The sequence below is a fragment of the Vicia villosa genome, linkage group LG1, assembly GCF_029867415.1.
Source record: "Vicia villosa cultivar HV-30 ecotype Madison, WI linkage group LG1, Vvil1.0, whole genome shotgun sequence".
NCBI classification, from domain to species: Eukaryota; Viridiplantae; Streptophyta; class Magnoliopsida; order Fabales; family Fabaceae; genus Vicia; species Vicia villosa.
Window position 1 is genome coordinate 117,909,687 of NC_081180.1, and position 18,706 is coordinate 117,928,392.

At 31.6% G+C, this 18,706-nt stretch overlaps 2 non-coding genes across 2 annotated transcripts; both read right to left on the reverse strand.

Annotated features, from left to right (window-relative positions):
* Nucleotides 1–15,451: 15,451 nt before the first annotated feature.
* Nucleotides 15,452–15,554, reverse strand: LOC131645299 (small nucleolar RNA R30/Z108). Its single transcript, XR_009296929.1, has one exon. It is a non-coding gene; the product is annotated as a small nucleolar RNA R30/Z108 (small nucleolar RNA).
* A 62-nt stretch (nt 15,555–15,616) lies between these two features.
* On the reverse strand, nt 15,617–15,729 carry LOC131645531 (small nucleolar RNA Z107/R87). The gene has a single exon (XR_009297140.1). It is a non-coding gene; the product is annotated as a small nucleolar RNA Z107/R87 (small nucleolar RNA).
* Nucleotides 15,730–18,706: the final 2,977 nt, after the last annotated feature.

An 18,706-nucleotide genomic window follows, 5' to 3' on the forward strand; every position in this document is an offset into this window, starting at 1 on the left:
AAAATAAACTTAAATGGTTTGAGCACATAGAGAGAAGACTTGTAGATTATATGGTAAAGAGAGTAGATCACATGAAGAGAAGTCAAATAATTAGAGAAAGATGAAGACCTAAAAATTCTATAAGAGAAATTATTCAAAAAGATTTTGAGATTAACAATTTGGATAGAAGAAAGTTTCAGATTAAAATAATATGGCAAAAATTGATTCATGTAGTCGATCTCACTTAGTGAGATAAAGCTTGATTATTGTTGTGTCTTATAACATTTTAGATGCATTGATATTTTTTGTAATTATCATAAAAATTTAAAATATTGTTTCACATCTTCAAGACGATTGTCTATAGTAATTTCTCACTAGTTCATCAATGTTTGGTGATAGAGATGACAAAGGAGTGAGGTGGGTAAGGCTTCTTTCACTTCCATGTTGTTAGAGATATTAGTTAAGATAGCTTTTCTATTACATTTAGGTTTAACATTGTTAACTAATATCCATTCTGTTTAGTGTGTTTGGTGGTTAACCGTTAGGTGTGATAACGGAAATTGTGTTGTATATAAACAAGGCTTCAGCTCCTTGAGAGGTTAACGTGAAAATCATTTCTCTTCACTATTTCTCTTCCATAATTTCACTGCACTATATCTTCACAGAGTGAAGAATGATGCAAAGATTAAACTCTAAAATGGTATCATTCGCTTGTTACGATCTTCCGCGCTTCTCTAATCTCTAGATTCAGTTCTTTCTCTTGTTGTATTCTTGGATCTAGTTCTTGAAGCTCATCAATGGAGTCTGACGGAACTCCGGATTCGGTACTCAAATAGCAAGAATTCTCCACCGGTGGCGCTGCAACCAAATCCACCAACTCCTTTGGACCGAAACTCTCAATTAAGCTTCAAGACAACAACTATCTGCTATGGAATCAACAAATGGAGGGAGTTATTCTTTCTTAGAAGATGCATAAGCTTGTGGTGAATCTGGTGATTCGCAAAAGTACAAGACGGCTCAGGATCGTGTTACAGGTACAATTTCTGAAGAATATGAACACTGGATTGTGCAAGATCAAGCTATCTTCATCTGGTTAGTATCTACAATCTCTGAATCTGTGTTACCTAGGGTTCTTGCGTGTAAACACGCCTTTGAGGTTTGGGACAAAATTCATCAGCATTTCAATGCTCAGATGAAAGCTAGGGTTCGCCAATTGCGTATTGAACTCAAATCCACCAAGAAAGGAACCAAATATGCTACTGAATATGTGCTGCGAATCAAAGCTATCGCTAATTCTCTTCTAACAGTTGGTGATTCAATAACTGAACAAGATCAGGTTGACTCTATCTTGCAAGGGCTTCCAGAGGAAGAAATTTTATCCTGATGTTATCATAAGTTATGTATTAGTATGTAGCTGCAAGACGTCGGTGTTAGCATGTTCAGATGATTTTGGAAGTTATTGAATTATAATGCTTCTGGTGACGTGAGTACAAGTTCTAAGGGAACACTATTGCGGTTGGTAATAATGGTTTATACTCCATTGTGGTTGTCGGGTATCTATTGACAAATTGAGGACTTGATCACCCTTAATTTCTTGTTGATAGTAGACGGAGTCGTATTGGGTTGTATAGAATTATTTTGCTACCTCAATGGTGCTAAGGTAATGGACGTCAAGGGAAGTCTGAAACTGGATTGAAGCTGGTGAACTACATGGTTGAGGGAGATGTTAATAAAGGCGGTGAATTAAAATGGATGATCAGAGTTGCGCAGCTGAAGTGTGATGTGCCAGAGTATTATGTTTCTCGTAAATCGTGTTGAATGTATCAGGATTCTCTAATAGTTAGTTGGTTGAGGATAAGTTGTGTGGTTAATAGTCGAGTTATACTATTAAGTTGGCATTATAATAATTTTGTTTCTGTTACAGTAATGTTGTGGTTGGTTGCCAAAAATGATGATGTGGAAATGTATATCCAAGTATAGGCATGATATGGTTATTACTACTTCAAAAGTTGATAGGTCTGACGAGTTATTAACGGTTACGTCGCGAATATGATGAGTGATTAGTTTGAGTGTAATGGATTTGAATCACTTCGAGTTGTAGTTATGTCGAGAAACTAGTAGTTGAGGTGTTGCCAAACGCGCCTTGAGGGTCAAAGGATAGATGTGGATTTGGAATTGAGAGTGATTGTGTCGATTGAATTTTCGAGGACGAAAATATCCTAAGTGGGGGAGAGTTGTAACGCCCAGAAATTTAATCAATTATTTAATTAAATATTTCAGAGTATTTTCGGAATTAATTGTTGAAAAGTATCGAAGTTGGGAATTATTCGGAATATTTCTATGAAGTATTATTTAATTGATGGATTGACAAAGTTGTGGAAAAATAATATTGGATTATTGTTACCCTAGGAAAACTTTAGAAACAAATCAGGACACGTGTCCCCAACAGAAGACCCTTCCATCCAAACAAGAAAAAGCTTACAAGCAAAGAATAAAGTAAATGTTGAAATAAAGGGGTGTCGAAATCGTCTGAAGTTGAAGCAGAAAGCGAAAGTCGAATGTAAGGATTCCATACTTAGAAGATTTTCAGACCAAGTCTTCGATTGTAAGGAACGCGTCGAAACTGGATACGGTTACCAGAAGTTGCTGCAGCGCGAGAATTCAAATTTCAAAAGTTTGAAATGTTAAGAAACGGTTATCAGGCCAAGATCGTGTGTCAAGAGCGCCAAACACAAGGAAAAATCTTACGAAGCAGTTGGTGCTAGTTTAAACCTTGGCCGTAGATTATGTTAGGCAATTACTTCATGTAAATCCTATAAATAGATCAGAGTAATGTAGAAAAGGTGTGTTCACTATTACAATCAAACGGCTTGCTTATACTCTGCCCAATTTTCGCCCTTAAGGAAACAAGAGTTACTGAAAAGTCTTGATGTATGTGAATCACCATGTTTATTTTCAATGCAAATCCTTTACCTTTTAATTGTACGCTTCGAAGCTTTTATATATGTATGTTCTTTACCTCGCATTTGCTTTATCGTTTAGTTGTTATTTCAACCAAGTAGGCTGAGACCGGTTGTTACGATCAGAGAACAACCTCTGAATCGACGCTGTCTGGTGGTCACGAGTTACCCTAGAAGGTCAAAGCCATAACACTCATACTCTTACTGAAAAATCCTTAAGTCTAGGTTTGTTCCGTCGGTCCCGAGTCACCTGTCGGTCGAATTTGGCATTCAGTGTGGAAAAACATTGTGTTTGTTATCAGCCTTAGAAAACCGTTTCTTAGGTAGACACTTTGACAAAACAGATACAAATTCTAAACTTTAGCACGTGGTCTTAAGATCAACTGGTCGATCTTGCAAGTAACCCTTAGTTTTAGGACTTTGGGAGGACCAGCGGTTGTTTACCAATTTCCACAGTAAACAATTATAAATGAGAAATTTATATTGAACTAAGTGTGGTTGCCGTAGTAAATTGGAGGTGTTGATTAGTTGGCCCATTAGATCAAATAATAGTATTATTATATTGATAGTTGGAATAAAAGGAAAATAGAATAATGCATCAGTACGGAAGAAAGAAGGTTTTGGCAAAAAGGAAAAATAAGGGTTTGTGAGAATAAGGAAGTGTGTTGTACGTATAGAGAGGAAAAAGAAGAAGCCATGGAAAATTGATCGAGGCCATCGTAGAGCAAAGGTTGAAGCCATGGAAAAGCTTGGATGCAACCGGAATTATAGAGCGGTCTCCAATCCAAGGTAAGGGTGGGGTTCAATCTCTATAATCGGGTTTATGATGAACTGTATATGGGTTGGGTTGTATGAATTACTGCCTTTGTGTTTATTGATCTGTGTTGAAAAAGTTGGTTTATACATGTGTGGTTATGTTGATTTTGTTGTGCTGGTAATGGTTGTCCACTGCTGATTGTTGGTGGAAATTAAGTTGATGTTCTGTGAACGATTAATTGTTGGTGGAATTATTACGGCATTGGTGAAATTGGTTAGGATTGATCTGAGAAAGAAGAGAAGGTTATTGGAAAAACCTCAAAGAAAATAATGCAGGAAAGAAAGAAAAAATAAAATAAAATAAAATAAAATTGGGGCGGGGGCCACACCACTAAGGGGTGGGCGCCCCAGATTCATTTGTTGTGTGGCGTGGGCCATCTTGGCTTCGGGTGAGCGCCCCTTATGTGTGGGGTGAGGGCCACAGAGCCAAGTTGGGCGCCCAACCTATAGTCTTGCTTTTCTTGCTGTTTCACATGTGGTCTAATAAGAAATATTATAATTGCTTTGTTTTCATTGCCTGCAACGTTATAGGTACATTGAAAATAGTATCATATTATATATATATATATATATATATATATATATATATATATATATATATATATATATATATTTATATATATATATATATATATATATATATATATATATATATATATATATATAATACTAGTAGTATAATGATAGTTGGATTAATGCATAAGAATAGAAGGAGAATATGAACCGTATTATGATGTAGCAGAATTAGTGATAAAATAGCATAAGAATAGTATAAAGAGTAGACAAATTTTGTAGCAGTATATTAACATGTAATTTAATAGAAACATAGCAGAAAAATTAGTTGAGAACTGAAGTGGTAGGTGTCCGCAGAAACTAGTAAAAATTGAGAAATTGACATAAAAATGGTTTGATGATAGTCCGGATTTATTAGCAGGGCAAATAATTGGAACAGTGGAACTAGAAATATTGGTGAGAGATAATAGTAGATGAAGTATATAAATCAGTAGCACTATTGTAATGATGTGGATAATGTAGCAGCAATACTAGTGAATAACAGAAACAATACCGATTTATCCAAATTAAGCGGAAAATTAATTAACCGGAATTCATTGGAAATTGTCGGAGTAATTCGTATATACTAGTAGGTATTTTTGGTTGGTTTTGTATTGTGATAATTACGTCGAATACGCTGATTTGCAGGTGAGGTCGAATTAAGATGAATTGTTCTAGTTTATGGAATTGTGTTGTTGTTTATTGCTGTAATTAAGTCGTTGTTGAATATGTTGTTATTGTTGAGCTGCTGTTGTTATAAGTTGTTGTTGATATGTTGATGAAGTTGTAGGCCTATGGCTAGTGTTGAAGCGACGTTGAGTACCTATGTTTATTGGTACAGTGTTGATGTAGGCATATGCCTTGCGATGATTGTTGTTGTATGTGATTGTTGCATTCATATATTTGCATCTTTATATTGGCCTAGATTGGAAATTTTTAAGTTTGAGCTATGCTCACCACGTTGGCCTGGATTGGCAAATTAGTGACGAAGGCTTATGCCTTGATGCCTCGATACACTGGCAATTTCTAAGTTGGGAGTTCTGCTCCAATGGTACCACATGTATGTGCACAGTTGAGTCGCATTTTGAGTTATGTGTTAAGATTGTTTTTGTTAATAAGTTGTGTTAATTTTAGTTGTTATGTTGATGTGTTGGTTGATTAAAGTTGTCTTGTTGTTGTTATTAAGTTGTTTGTAGCTTGTTGTTATATTGTTGTTATAAAGTGGTGATATTTGTATGATCTAATCTAATATATTGTTTATAATACACCTATTTATATTGATTTGATATCTCACCCTTTCATTTGTTTCACCGTTGCTTTTATACTAGTAACGTGTAGGTATTCAAGAATGAAGAATTAGTTGATGTTAGTCCAAGTCGGTTTAGTTGCTCTGATACGTAGCACCCAGGGGGATGAATAATATTTGTTCTATGTTGTTGTTACTACTCTAGTTGTTGAATGATTATAAGTTGAAATTTGTTTTAGTTGAATAAAGTTGTAAATAATTTCTAAGTTGAAAGTCGTGATTCCGCTGCGTAATTAATAAAAAGGTTGTCTTTCCTTGAAAGAATAAAATATGTCGTTAATTGTTAATCTGAATGCTATGTATCTACGAAAACATGCAATTACAGGTTTTGTTTTATGTTGAAATATGATCTTCCATTGTTTTGTCGAAATTTTATCACTCTGATTTTATTATAAATTACTAGGTAGAAATGGGGTGTCACAGCATGTCCAACAGCCGTAACCTGTAGAAAATTAATATGGGTATTTAGAACATCACACAAATCCAACACCAATAACCTGTAAGAACCTACCAAATTAATATGGCTATTTTCAATCAATGAGTATAACTATACAATTTACTATTTTAAGTGCGTCCCTCATATAACAAAATAGCTAAGTTCATGTCATACTTAACACACAAAATGGGATTATGGACAATTGATACTGATAACTAAAAGTGTTAGAAAAATGTACCCTCATATTTTCTCACATGGCAAAGTCCAAAAACATATTTAGCCCAACTTAAATCGTTAAAACAGGCAGAGAAGTACTCATCGGAAGACATTGATGCCATGCCAATTCATCTCTTGAGTGCTTTCTTCTCTTTCTCAGTCAATTCATCTCCCATCATGGTTCTTCTAACTAAAACCATGGCGGTTGTCAATAGCTAGAAGTTGAGTTCCTTGCCAAATATTGTGTTTGTTGAGTAGCGGCATCAGAACTCTTGTTAGAGACAAGAAACAATTATGGGTTAAGGATAAGGAGGGCATTGTCAATATTATCATTGACGTCTTAGAAATACATATTACTAATAGAATGTGATTACTAATAGAACATACTCTTATTTCATATAATAAATCATGTAGCACTCTCACTGATAAACGCAATTTGGAGAAGCGAAACTCATTGCTACTGTAATTCCAACCTGTAATAGTGAGCAGGAAATTGTTATGACTCTCTCTCAAGAGCTTTATTTGCATTTCTAGAAATATGAACAGTGGTACGACATTAGAAAGCAGATATTATGCAATAGCTTGATGCTGAAACATAAATAACATATACTTTTTAACCCCTAGTAATATAAATTCAATTGTTCTTCAGAAGAACATATACCTAGCAACGATGAGAGACAAGGTGTTCAACATCCAATCTCTATAATTGCTTTACAACCTATAAACAGAAAGACAAACAACAATACCTGAATGACTGACATATATTCTAAACTGTCAAAATGTAATATAAAATAATACAAAGCCCCTTGAACTCTTAGCTTTCATGTCTAGGAAAGCAACCTTAATGACTCAAGATTCAATCCTTGTCGCCATCCTCTGGTGCTTCACTCTATTGGCAACTTCTCTCATTATTTTCTTTCAAACAGATCTAATAATCTGAAGAAAAAAATAAAACAATCACGGAAAAACCCTAATCTAATAATATGCAAAAATAAACCCTAATCACAGACAACTGCATTTTCATGAGTTTTAACATATCAACCTCACTTTATGTTGTCTCCGTCGTGTGCCTTTTCACTGCAAACTGAAAGAGAAAAAGAGAGAGAGTTAGAAACCTGTAAAGAAAAGGAACAACGAAGGAAGAGAGAGAAAGGAGGAAAAGTTTATGGAGGAAGAAAGAGAAAATGGCTACGGGGTAGTTTCTACATTGAAGAAGATAATAGAAACAACAATAAATATGCGGACAACGGAAATCAAAGACAAAAAATCAAAAACGAAAATGGATTACCTGATATGCAAAAACTTAAAACAGTTGATACTGATGCTTTTCCAAAACCCTAATTTTGTGCATTTTCATTTTCATAGGATTTCAGAAACCTTGATTTCGTGCATAGTTATCAACTTTGATTAGGGCTTCGTTAGCAAAGTGTTATAGAGAGTATCATTATGGTTTGTAAGAAGAAGAAGAAGAAGAAGAAGAGGAAGAAGAGGGATAAGAATAATGAAACAGTTCGTGAGAGAGAGAGAGAGAGAGAGAGAGAATGAGAGAAAGGACGGGAGAGAAAGAAGTAATTGAAATTTGAAATTGAGATAGTGACATACAACTAAGCAAGGAGTAAATAGTATCATTTGGGGGGGGGGGCATGCTACTGTTCATTTAGAAAGTACTTTATTTTGTTGGTTTCCAACTAAATATCAATTTGATTGGAAAAAAACAAGAAAAAGACTTTTTTTGCCTCCAAAATATTAATTTAGACTAAATTAAAAGAATGGTATTATTGTGAATTTCAGAATAAATTTTTTTATATTATAGATTTCATGTGCAATACGGTGGAAATAATCAAACCGTTAAAAGACATCAAAGAAAAAATATGATTTAAAGAAGAGAGAAGAAAACTAGTAATTTTAAATTTCTTTTATTTTGTTTATCTATTATATAACACACAAAAAATACCATAAAAAAGACCATAACATTGTCTATATAAGACAATTTCTCATCTCACCCCATGAGTCTCTTACACACCACTGAATTGGCAAAATGCCCTCGTGCTTTCATAGATGCATATCCGGAAGTACCCTTTTTTATTGTTTAACATTGTATTGTTTCATAGCTGCACTTACGGAACTCTTCCATAGATGCATCTACGGAAAGGTTTGATGTTATAACTCGCGTCAGACCTTTCCCCTCCCTCATTCTCTTTATTTCAAACTCTTAACTCTCAAACACTCTCAAACTCTCTCAACCCCAAATATCAAACTTCAAATTTCTTTCTCCCGAGTTCGGCTATGTTCTCAACATCAAGTATCAACATATTCCATCAAGTTCAAATCTCTATTTAATCGGTAACTTTTTAACATTTTGATTTATTTTAGAGTAATTGTGAAATCGAATTAGAATTTGATATTTAGGTGTAGAAATGATTGGATAGGTTTAGAAATATAGTTTAGAGACAATGTAGGTGCTTTTTGAGGTTTAAAACTGACGATCAAGGCAAAAAAATGGAGTTTTTGGGTGATTGAACAATGGAGTTATGCCATTGTTGTGTTTCTGAGCTTCAGTGCCTTCCGTAGATGCATTTATAGAAGAGATGGACGTAAGGGCATTCCGTAGATGCATCTGCGGAAGCACCATTGTTTTTGAAACTAAGGTCCTTCCGTAGATGCATCTACAAAAGAGTATTTTTTTTCCTTTTCTTGTTTATTTATAAATCATTGTTCATTTATAGATACATAGTATATAACTCGATGTTATTTGTATCACAATGTAGACATTATGACCCACAGTTTGAATAGGGATATAGATGGAAGAACTGCACAACACGTATCTGTGCGGCGTGAACGGGCACGTGTAGTATCTCAGGTCATTGATGGAGATTTCGTTCCACCTGATACACCCGCTACAGTCGGGCCTTCTCCATCTCTCCCAGTTGACGCTAGAGGCTGAGCAAGGAGAGGGCGGTGGGGACACATAGGAGGAGGCGGTGCCAGACGCAGAGGAGAGCAGCAGGATTATGTCTGACAAACACAGTAGTGATGCATGCGATTTTTTTGATGTTTGTATTTCTTTGATAATGTATGTATGTTACTTATGTTACTTTGATGATGTATTCTACATTATGACCGACATTATTTAACGATGTGTTTTTTTTAGTTTACCTTCTATTGTGTTTAAAATGCATTACTTTAATTTTACATTTTTGTAACCAAAATTTAGTTTTGGAATGAAATGAACATGATTTGAAAATATAGTATACTAGTGGGATACCCGTGCGTTTGCACGGGTACTGGTGTGGTACGTGGTATGCACGTTTTTGTTTTTAAAATATAATTAAAATATAAATAAGAAAAATAAAATTGTTATACTAAAATAGTTTATTATTTTAAAAAAAAGACATACTTAAAAAAACAAAATTATTTTACATCATTAATTTTCATATTTTATCTTTAATAATTTTGTATCTTAAGTTAAAAATATAAGATAATTAAATAATTAAAAAACAACACTTTTTTTTTGAATTAAATAATACATTATTTTTAATTTTTTAATTGTACAAAAAATGTAATAAGCCGTGCATTTGCACGAATTTATGTATGGTCACCCTTGCTTTCGTACGGGTTTTAGTGTGTTACCCATGCGTTTGTACATTTACTGATATGGTAGTATGCTTTTGTTTTTAAAATGTAATAAAAATGCAAATAAGAAAAATTAAACTATTTTGCCAAATTTGTTTATTATTTTAAAGAAATGGCATATTTTTTAAATAAAAACATAATTATTTTATAAAAAATATTTTACATATCACAATTATTTATATTTTATCTTAAAAAATATTGTATTTTAAATTAAAAATAATTTTAAAATAAATACATATAATTAAAAAACAACACATTTTTTCCGTGTTCGGATTCAAACATTATTTTTACATTTATTTTCTTGAATTATACAAAAAAATGTAATAACCCGTGCGTCCGTACAGATTTTGGTATGGTTACCCGTGCGTTTATACGGTACTGGTGTTTTACTCATGCGTATACACGCTATTGTTTCTAAAATGAAATAAAAATAGAAATAAGAAAAACTAAATTGTTTCATCAAAATAGTTCATTGTTTTTAAAAGAAAGACATATTTTTGAAATAAAACAAAATTGTTTTACATCAATAATATATTTCAATTTTTTATATATTATCTCACAAAATATTGTATCTTAAATTAAAAATAATTTTAAAATAAAAATATTAGTAACATAAATAATGAAAAAAAATCATGTCTCCGAGTATGAACTCATAGATGATTTGAAATATATTTACTTCTAGTTTTTTAAATGTACATAAAATACTGAATCTGTACGTTCAACTGAATTTTGGTATGGATATTCGTGCATTTGCACGGATACAGGAGTGGTACGCACAATTTTATTTTCAACATATAATAAAAATGTAAATAAGAAAAACAAAATTGTTTTAGCAATTTTTTTTTATTTTTGAAAAAAAGTCACATTTTTATAAGAAAAACAATTTTTTTTACCTATATTCTCTTCAAAAATTTAGTAACATAATTAATTGAAAAACTATACATTTTTTCGTGTTTGAAGAAAGCTTAATTATATCACGTATCTTTTAACAAACATTGAACTATATTTTTCATTCTAATAAAAAATATTTTTAATTCGCTTATAAATGACAAATATATTCTCGTAAATTCATTAATGCAATTATTGTTTTATTATATATTAGTAACATGCATTTTAACTCACTTTTTTTTAATGTTTGGACCAATAACTCAATAACTCATTTTCCCTGTGTGATTTTATATGCATATAAGTTGTATCAACTACACAAAAATATAATTTTAACCGTATGAAACGAATGACACTATTGATATTGCATTATTTTTCATCACAAAATTTACAAAGTAGTAAAAACAAACTTCTCTTATTTACATTAATGAAATACCTCTATGTGATCATTATTTTAATTGTGTAAATTAATTAATAATATTTTAGTATCATTTAATTTTTGATATTTTATATATATATATATATATATATATATATATATATATATATATATATATATATATATATATATATATATATATATATATATATATATATATATATATATATATATATATATATATATATATATATATATTACACATTTAATAATTAAAATATTTTTGTTATGCTTTCATTTATTATTAATCAAATTTAATATCATTGATTTTGTTTAAATATTTATAGTATTTGTAATTTTAAACAATATATTATATTTTAAAATTGGAAAAAAAATATTTTGAAAAAAGGAATAGTAACATAAATATTTGTATAGTGTATTTCTTTATATTATTAATGACAAATATTTGTGATGTTTTCTTGTGATTTTTTGAACGATTATATCAAATATATATGACATTCTAGTCAATATATTTTAAATTAAGTATTAAATATATTTAATTTGTATAATAAGTATATTAATATTTTAAATGCGATAAATCATTGAAAATAATGGTATTGGCATCTTGTATGAGATAATTTTTTAACGTGAAAACAAAAGATTATTGTTAAGATATTTTATGATAATAATTAATACATAAATAAATTATTATAAATTTGATATTTTTACACGAAATATTCAAGTAAATTATACATTTCAATTTGTAAAAGAGAAAAGGGGCTAATTGATAGCTTTCTATTGGATGACAGTGTAAAACTATTTTACACTATCAGTGCACTACCTTTTAACCCTTTGTAAAAACCATTTAATATATAAATGATTATTGCAGAGATATTTTGTGATAATAATTAACACATAAAAAAATCATTATAAATTTGACCATTTTTATACGAAATATTCAAGAAAATTATATATTTCAATTAGTAAAAACTATTTAATATAAATGACTATTATTATTTTACTAATAATGGAATGAATCATGTATATTAAAAACTATTAAATAATCTAAAAAACAGAATCAAACAATTAATACATCTCATAATAGTACATTTGGTATAAGTTATAATTGGTTCAACCTTCAAAAATTACTATGTAAGAACACATTGAAACTCAAATAATCTTATTTTAAACCGTTGATTTCTAAATCTAATTTTACCCTAATAGATTATTTACAAATCAACGAATTAAGTGGACTTCACCATAAGAGAAACCTATTATAATTTTCGTGCGTCAAACATTCTTATCCTTGTTACACGTTACAATCCAAACAAATTTATTAAAAAAAGAGTAAATATCTCAAAGGACCCTGCAGAATTAATTTCACCATAAAAACTTTAAAAGTGTAGTTATTATGTAGTGTATCACTTTATGTACAAAATACCTCTCTAATTATATGCTTCAGGGTCAGGTTATATATTTTTACACTTCTTTTGTTGTTTGAAGAGTGAAGTGTTCATTTGATAATGAAAGAAAGTAAAGAAAAAGAAATTTCATAACATAATATTTTCAATTAGTATCTGCACTTGACAATGCTTTATCATTTTCAATAACCTTTCTATAACCTTTCTACTAAGTGTATGACTTTTATCCCTTACACTATATTTCAACATCACAAACAATAAACAAAAAAGCAAACAATACATTTGATTTAAGTCCAAATCCACACTGTAGAATAAAGAGAAAAAGAAAATAGTAAACGTCACCATAGGGTCTAACAAAAAAGAGTGTAACAGCGTATTATTTTTCTAAGATATCAATACAAATCAGCATCAGCATTACCTACTTCAATCATTACCTACTCTTGAATGTGGTATTAAATCAAACATCTTGAAAGTACTCCCAAAATCAGTCTCAATTACTTCACATCTTCACAGAACCTTGCTGAATATTTCATACAAAGTTTGAAGAAAAAAATGCAGGATATATATTACATACACAAAAACAAACACAACAAATCAGAAACGTTTAGAAAGAAGCAGAGAAGTGGTATGAATCAAAGATGAGAAACACAACAACTTACAGTAAAGTATTGTTTTTTATGTTTAATTTCTTTTCATGGTTAAGATTTGATGCATGTATATTTATAGGGGGGAAGAAGTTAGGATTAGCAAGCATTGGTAATGACATACCTTTTACTTCCAAAGCATTTGGGCCGAATTTGAAAAGGTTTGACATAGATTGCAACAAAATTTATCTTGATGCAGACTATATAATTATTTTCGGCCAATCAAATGATTTATGCATGCACAACAATTAATGAATTTCAGCCAACAATATGAAGACTTGAGTTACCCCAAAATAAAACTTTGGCCAATAACAATAGTACATAACAATTTAATTGAATGAATTTGACCCGAAAATGAAAGGTTGCATTTAGAGAGCTGCATCAAATTGATTAGGGAAGATTGTCATTGATAGTTTTTGAGTCCAAAATATTCAAATGTGATATTCAAAAGAGAAGTTATGATTGGACAAAATGCAAAAATGGTAATTTTGAATTTTCCGAACATCTTGTTTTCTTATATGGTAAATATGTGATTGAATTTGGGCCCACAACATTGGTCATTGGTGTTATTCAAATTTGATTAAAATAAATTAAAACAAATAAAAAAATGTTAGAAAAAATCTTTGTACAACAAAATATAGTCTTTTACTCTTCATTTTATAGATATAAAAATATAAAAATGTAATAAATGGTGTTTATTGAATTTTTCAATGTGACTATTGAGTTTTTCTGCAAAGTGATTATAGTCTTCATTATTACTTAGGAATTAATGAAATAATGAAATAATTAATTTAAAAATAAAATATAAAGAATACAATTATTTAGTTTATTTTTTATTTAATTAAATAATTTTTTAAATGAAAACTTTCCTGTTTTAGCAAGTTGTCTAAATGTAAGAATTGACCTGGGCTTGCCAAGTGGCAAACTTGCCCAAATTCTCATCTTGCTTTTTTATTATGAATGATTGTTCCGTAGGTGCATTTACGGAACACTCTGTTTTCACCACGTTCCGTAGATGCATCTACAGAAGACTTTCTCAACTGAAATCATTTGCTTTTAAACTATACTATACTATTTTTTTTAATGCTTCCGTAGATGTACCTACGAAAGAAATCAATTTTTTTTTAAAAATGGGTGCTTTCGGAAGTACATCTACAGAAGCATGAAACAAAAATGGAATTTTATGGAATTTTGCACGGTGTATAATGTAAGAGATCAATGGGATGCATTGAGATTTGTCCTATATAAATTATTGCCACATAAGTTTTTCTTTTTTATTTAATATTTTCTTAACAAGTAAATATTTTTATTTCTTTTATTTTGTAATAATTAAAATAATTTATATATATTTTATCAATTAATTAACTTTTATATTAAAAAAAAAGAAAATAACCATAATAATTATTATTTATTATAAACATCATGTAACAAATGTATTAAGTAAAAAAATACTTAAAATTAATATTTTAGTATATTGTCAACATCAAAAATACTTAAAGATGGATGTTCACTCGTATAATTTGTATATGAAAAAAAATAGTTTTTACTAATTTAATCAATTAATTTAAACTTTTTTCTATTTGTTAAATAAAATTTTATTTTCATATTGGTATTTTTGTTATAAAAATACAATATCTATCGTAATTAATCCGGCACGTCGCTCGGGTAAAAGTTTAATTTGATTTAAAACTAACTTAATTTCGATTCATGACTTTTCAAATGTGAATATTATCACTTAGAAACTTTTAATTAAATAAAAAATACCCTACACAAACACAACCTATCTCTATTGTCCTAATCCTTCTTATCTTTTCTTTTTTATTCAATAATTTATTGTTAATAAATAAAATATATTATTATAACTATTGAACCTACTTACAATTATTGGCCGTAACAGACCTCATAAAAAACCGAAACATACAATTTCGGGTGTGTGTGGTGTGCTCAAATATCATGTATAAAATCGTGTGACCATGAGGTTCTCTAATATCCGAAATGAGGGTAAATCGGAATTGTAAAACAACTGCTGCTTGCAGCTTGGAATAACAAATGCTATTTCATTGAAACAATTCACAAAAATTGAGAGAATCATGTTTATACAAATGAAATTCGGGAGAAAAACGTAGATGAATCTAATTGAAAGATGCACATGCCTATGAACCGAACAAAATTTTCCAAACGATGAAATTCCACTTAAACAGATTGAAATAAAAGGGGAAAGAGATCCCTCAGTAATGGCGATAAGATTTAAGGTTCGATTCAGCCAGCCAATTTCCTCAATTTGAAATTTCAGAAGAGGGAGCTTATCTATCTTCATCGCGATTACTCTTTCCCCAAACACAAACATATAACAAAAATGATTTGAAAATTAAAATAAAAAAATGGAAAAGATCACTCAGTTGAGCGGGACTATCGACACGCAAAGTAGCCTCTTATAAGAAAGAGAGGAACCCTGCATTCCGGTCTGTTGAGCTTGAATTTTATATAGTCATCACTGTGATCTCTTGAATAAATTGCAAAACATTCACATTTAAAGAAAATAAAAAAAATAAAAAAATAATAAAAATGAAAATTGAACCAAAGGAATGAAGAAACGCCCAGAACTGTGTTCTTCAACTGTGCACATGGTCTGTATTTATAGCAAAATGATTTTAGGGTTTATCAGGAGTATTGGACTGTGGAGGCGCGAGAAATTTGCGCCGCACCGCTCAAATCCCCTGAAATACTTGAATCGTAGTCATACTCTCTCTCCTATTGTGAATAGGCCGGTTTACATTATGGCCCATGAATTGGATAATAAGGCGAGGAATCATTCTCCCACCCTCCAAATTAAACCGGATACCCCCACAATTTTTTATAATGGCAAAACTATTCTTATCAAAATTTAATTAAAAAAGCTCGAACCAAAAAATAGGCAAATATGCTCTTATCAAAATTTAATTAAAAAATCGCGAACGGAAAATTCGATAGTGCAATTGAAATATATGATAGTGTATTCTAAAAAATTCAGTATGCATTTTTATCGGGTTTTAGAAAAATGAATTAAAAGTTTCGAATTTTTTGATAAATCTAGTATGTTTTGTAATTTTCAGGATTTTTGAAAAAATCCGGTAATTTATTTCTGGAAAAAAAAACTAAAATTAACATTACCAACTTTTTCGAAAATGATATGCTAAGATGAATGTGGATATGAGGCATGGTAGATGTCTGCATATGAGATATCCAAAACAAAAAATATCATTGAGATCAATGATAGACCATTGGTTGGGTTAACGAATTCGTTGATTGAAATCAGGAAAGCTGTAATGTGATCTTATATTGCCTTTGTTTCAGCTTTCAAACGTTTTTCTCTTGCCTAGGCATCAACAACCACCTAAGCAACCACCTCATAAACACATATATTAGTGTATGATTTGACCTTGAGGGTGTTATGCAGAATATTAGGCCCAATAGAATAAAAAGAAAGTCCAGCATGCTAAAGGACTATATTGAGTATTAGGAGGTGTTTTTAGTAGTCTTTATGGTTTTAATTAATTAGTATGTTTATTTTAGTTTGCTGCTGGCCCATGGCCCAAGTAGGTTATAAAACCCTACTATAAATATCTTGTATGTTTCATCTTTTGAAGGAAGAAGAAAAGTTGTTTTATCTTATTATCTTTTTATGCATTTTTTGATCTAGGGTTCCTAACATTAGTCTATCATTGGTGCTCTCATTGAGCTTCTCACCTTCCACCTATGGCTCCCCCAAAACCCAACAACCCTTCTTCCAAAGAGATCTTGGAAGAGGCTGTCCAAATTTCTTCACTCAATCTCTCAAATGCCATGGCTGAAACTCAAGAACAATTGGATGTAAGGTTTGCACAAGTCCATGATGATATAGCAAAACAAGTGGGTCAGATTCATACAAGGCTAGACAACGATAAAAGTTTGGAAGATTCAAGGTTTGAATCACTCATGGCTGCTCTACAGAAAATTTCCCTGCATAAGGAACTACAATCTGCTGTTACAGCAGCAACAGCTACCAACCCAGGTGCTAGTTCTTCAGGTATACATGCAAATCCTTCATCTATTTCTTTTGGTTCAGCTGCTGCTACCCAGATTCTTACACCTACACACACCCACATACCCCATACACCCCATCACTCACATCTATCAACTCAGACCACTATACCTATACCCCTCCACCTCAGCGCCACCCCCACCTCCCCCTTTTCCGCCAAACCCCCAACTTACCCCCCAATCTGTTTTTATTCCAACCCAGAATTTCCATTCACACATTCCCCATCCTGACCCTTACTTACAACACCCCCACATACCCCCTTTACCCCCATTACGGACCCCCAAACTTGAATTGCCTCTTTTTGATGGGTCCAACCCACTCGAATGGTTATTTCAGGCTGACCAATTTTTTGGTTTTTACAATCTTCCACCTGAAAATCGTTTATCTCTTGTGTCCTTTTACATGAAGGGTGATGCTTTGGGCTGGTTTAAGTGGATGCATAGTAACCATTTGTTAACTGATTGGTATTCATTTACAAAAGCTTTAGAGTTACGATTTGGTCCTTCCACTTATGAGAATCATCAGGCTGCTTTATTTAAATTAAAACAAACAGGTTCAGTTATGGATTATCAAACTAAGTTTGAACAGTTGGGTAACCAAGTTATCGGATTACCAGCTGAAGCCATATTAAATTGTTTTATTTCTGGTTTGCAAGTGGAAATTCAACACGAATTAGCTGTTCATCGCCCTACCCATATATCCCAAGCTATTGGCCTTGCTAAGCTTATTGAATCTAAACTTAAAGAAGCCAAACCCAAACTTTCCAAACCTTTTGCATATAACTACCAAAAAGCCCAACACTCTCTCTCTCCAACAACCAGTTTTAAAGCCCACGATTCAAATCAAACAGCCACAAATCAGAAAGCCCCAAACCCAGCCCAACAAAAATTCCCAATTCGTCGTTTAACCCAAGCCCAATTACAGGAAAGGAGAGCCCAAGGACTGTGTTTTAATTGTGATGAAAAGTTCACTACAGGACACAAGTGTGCAGCAGGTCGTTTCCTCATTCTTCTAGCGGAGGATGACATTCTGACCGAACAAACAACGAATGAGGAAATAGTGGAAGATACAAATGACTCAGAATTAAGTGATACCTATTTTCAACTATCAACACAGGCACTAACTGGTCAGTTTTCTCCACAAACACTGAAATTCAAAGGGCTGATCAATGGTATGGAAGTGATGATCCTTGTGGACACAGGCAGTACACACAACATTATGCAGCCGCGCATTGCGCATCATCTTAATCTCATCACTAAACCTATTAGCCAATTCTCCGTGATGGTGGGAAATGGATCCCATTTGCAATGTGAAGGACTATGTGATAAGGTGCAGATAGTGATCCAAAATAAACAGTTCATTTTACCTTTCTATCTACTCCCAATTGAAGGGGCGGATTTGGTTTTAGGTATGGCCTGG